The following is a 3,927-nucleotide window of genomic DNA, read 5'->3' as shown; positions in this document are numbered from 1 at the left end:
ATCTAATGAGGATGGAGAAGGAACTTGTATAGCAGGAGGTATTGAGATGATAGGAAAGGTAACAAGAGAAGCTGCGTCCGGGAGTCCAGGAGCAGAATCTGAGGGTTGGGCAGGGGCAGCAGGGACTGAGATGAGAGGAGAAGTAATAGGAGAAGCTGCATCCGAGAGTCTACGAGCAGAATCTGAGGGTTGGGCAGGGGATATGGGTGCTGATACAGAAATATTAGAAGGAGAGACAACAGGTATAATTGGAAGAGAAAAATTAATAAAGAAGGGAGAATCACCTGCAGCATGGAGCTTGGATGGAAGATGAGAAGAAGATGTATCCTTTGCTGGAAATTTAGTTTCATCAAATATGACATGCCTTGACAAATACACCTTGTTAGTTATTGGATCCAAACATTTATAACCTGCAAAACTATATCCAAGAAAAACACAAGGTTTGGAACGATACTCGAGTTTGTGATTAGTATAAGGACGAAGAAGAGGAAAGCATTGACATCCAAAAATTCGTAAAGAGTGATAATCAGGTTCTTTGGAGTGAAGTTTGGAAAAGGGAGACTTATGGTCTAGAATGGGAGTTGGTAGCCGATTAATGATATGGACTGCAGTAACAAAAGCATCAGCCCAATATTTGTTGGAGAGAGATGAATGAGCTAAGAGGGTTAAACCAGTTTCTAAAATATGTCTAAGTTTTCTTTCGGCAAGTCCATTCTGTTGGGAAGTATAAGGACATGATTTTCTGTGAGTGATGCCATGTTTAGCAAGAAAAGATTGAAAATGGTGAGAGATATATTCACCTCCCCCATCAGATTGAACCTGTTTAATTTTAGTAGAAAACTGATTTTCAACTAAAAGTTTGAACTGGATAAATTTGGTTAGGACTTCAGATTTTAGTTGTAGAGGATAAATCCAACTGAACCGAGAGTAATCATCAATAAATATGACATAGTATTTCAAACCACTTACAGAATATACAGGAGAAGTCCAAATATCAGTATGGATTAATTCCAGAGGATTCACAGATATAAGAGAAGAACATTGAAAAGGAAGCTTTTTACTTTTGCCCAATTGACAAGAAACACACACAACAGCTTTATTAAAATCATAAGAAGAAACAGGTAATTGTTTGTCGCGAACAACACGATTTACGACATCAAAAGAAGGATGTCCCAAACGAAAATGCCACATAAGTGAAGAAGTCTTAATTCCTAGAAAAGCAGTAAAGGTCTTGGCTCGTGGGAGCTTATTCTTTCCAAGCAGCAATGGATACAACCCATTCTCACTCTTCCCTTCCAAGAGTATGCTGTGTGTCCGAAGATCCTTAACAAAAAAAATGAGAAGCAGTGAGAATAAAATAGCAGGAATTATCAGCACACAACTTTTGGATTGAAAGAAGGTTAGAAGAAGCCTTAGGACAATGGAGAATATTTTTAAGGTGCAAAGGAAATTTGAGAGAGTGTAGGAGAGTGGAACCAGTATGCTCTATAGTCAAATTTGTGCCATTGCCAACTGTGACAGCTAGGAGTGAGCAAATCCCCGTGAAACCCGCCCCGCCCCGCAGAAACCGCCCCAACCCGCCCCGTAGAGCCCAAAACCCGCACTCATGGTGCGGGTCACGGGGCTTTTTTTGCCCCCCCGCGCGGTACGGGGCGGGTTGCGGGGGGGACCTGTGAATTTTCGCGGGTCCCCGCCCCGCCCCGCCCCGCCCCGCAGGTTTAAAAAAAAAAAAAAAAAAAAAAAAAAGAGAAAAGGGGAAAAGAAAGACCTAATCCTAAAATCTCACTTCTCAGTTCTCACTCTTCACCTTCGGTCTTCAGAGAACGGCGCCCATCTGAGGAGCTGCCCATGCCACGACGGCCACGCCTAGCTGCCCACGCCGCACCCCACGACGCCCACGTCCAGCTGCCCACGCCCACCGGCCACCACCCACAACGCCGTACAGCCCGCACCCCACGCCCACGGTACGTTCTCTACTTCTCTCGGTCTCCTATTTTCTTCTTTCCTTTTTCTCTAACTAAATAAAATAGTACGTTCTCAGGTGCTCAACAAAGTCGCGAAGTGCTGGCCTGCTGGGTTCCATTGTCTCCACTCGCAAACACCGAGAGAGTGTTGGGTATTTGGTGGATTTTCCTTTCCAAAAGTGGGTTTCAATTGGTTATTGAGTTGTGGGTTAGATTTCAATTGGTTATTGATTAGGCTATATATGTTTGGAGGTTGTATCAGATCGTAAGTCTTTGCTTAGTTGAGAGATTTTATTGGATTCAGATTCTTTGGTGGGTGGGGGGAGGTTTCGACTTGCGGATTGATTTGCAGCACGGGGCATTTGTAAATGTGGTTTTTTGCACTATGATTAGCTACTGTGCTTAGTCTCCCTGATTTGATCGATCTGTTTGTATCGTTTCCATTTCGAGGTTAATTTTAGCTGGTTTGTCAACTATACTTGCTGTTGCATGTCGATATCCTTGCTTTTCTTTTGGGAGCCAGTTGCTTTCCGGCCTGTTCATTCTTTAATATATTTTCTTAAAAAAAAATGTTATTTAATTTATTTCAAACCCGCGGGGATCCCCGCATACCCGCGGATCCCCGCCCCGTTCATACCCGCCCCGCGCCCACCCGCCCCGCACGGGTGCTGGGAATTTTCCGCGGGGCGCGGGTTCCCTTTGGGGAACCCGCACGCCTGCGGGGCGGGGGCAAAAAAAGCCAATCCCCGCCCCCCCCCGCCCCATGCTCACCCCTAGTGACAGCATCGGTGTTCAAGAAGGGTTGCTGGTCCTGCAAGTTGTTGATGTCACCAGTAATGTGAGCATTAGCTCCACTATCAGCAAGCCATTGCTGATTTTCCAAAAAGGAATTTGTGTGAGCCACCATAGCAGCAAGCTGAGGAGGAGGGTGACGACCTTGATAGGAGTAGTCCATACGATGGAAACAGTCTAGAGCATTATGGCTAAGCTTACCACAAATCTGACAAGGAATGCGGTCAGTAGAGGAAAATAAATTTCCTGAGATGCCTTGAGGAGCTGCGGATGTGGAATCAAGAGCACTAGTGTGATGTCCAGATTGCAGCACAGGAGTATGTGGTGAAGCTGGAGACTGAGAAAAGTTTCGGGAAGGAAACCTGTGCTGAGAATATCTCTGTGGTGGAGGAAAACGAGAGTGCTGTGGATTGAACCGAGATTGGAAGCCAAATCGAGCCTGGGAAAGCCTGGGAAGAACCTCTGGACCTGCTGAAAGTGCGGTTGATAGGGTTCTGTTTTTGGGAAAACAGAGCAAAAGTAGAAGGATCAGGGGCAGCAGCAGCAGTTCGTTGTTGTTGAGTCAACAACATCTCAAAATTCAGCAATTCATCAGAGAAGTCATCAAAACTGGGTAGCTTGTCTCGGGTAGGAAGAGAATAGGTAGTAATGAAGGTGTTGTAAGAAGGGTTAAGACAATTCATCACAAAGGCAATCAAGTCTCCATCTGGAATGGACTGATCGACTGCAGCAAGTTGGTCGGCTGCAGATTTGGCAGTTTGCAGATACTCGGGGCATGAGATGGTCCCTTGACGTAAACTCTGCAACTGTTGCTTCAAGTGAGAAATCCTTGAACGAGACTGCGAAGCAAATTTGCTGGCAAGAGCAGTCCACACCTGTCGAGCGGTATGCAGTCCATAGACAGTAGACAAAACCGAATCAGACAGAGTCATAGTGAGCCAACTGAAGATATGTTGATCCTTGCGAGTCCAGACTGAAAATGCTGGATTGGAAACTTCAGTTCCATCGGAGTTGGTGATAAGTTTCGGTGGGCATGGTTCTGTACCATCAACAATGCCCATCACTTCATTACTTCGTAATGCAGGAAGCACCTGGGTAGTCCAACGCAGATAATTGTTGCTATTCTCAAGCTTGGTGGTCATGGTGGTGGGGAAGTTGGGTAGGGAAAGGG

General features: G+C 45.6%; 1 long non-coding RNA gene across 1 annotated transcript; it reads left to right on the top strand.

Annotated features, from left to right (window-relative positions):
- The first annotated feature begins 1,857 nt into the window (after positions 1–1,857).
- LOC133864999 (uncharacterized) lies at positions 1,858–2,442 on the top strand. Its single transcript, XR_009899595.1, has 2 exons — positions 1,858–1,964; positions 2,042–2,442. It is a non-coding gene; the product is annotated as an uncharacterized LOC133864999 (long non-coding RNA).
- Positions 2,443–3,927: the final 1,485 nt, after the last annotated feature.

Source organism: Alnus glutinosa, chromosome 3 (genome assembly GCF_958979055.1).
Source record: "Alnus glutinosa chromosome 3, dhAlnGlut1.1, whole genome shotgun sequence".
In the NCBI taxonomy this organism is placed as follows: domain Eukaryota; kingdom Viridiplantae; phylum Streptophyta; class Magnoliopsida; order Fagales; family Betulaceae; genus Alnus; species Alnus glutinosa.
This window is presented reverse-complemented; position numbering and strand designations above follow the sequence as displayed.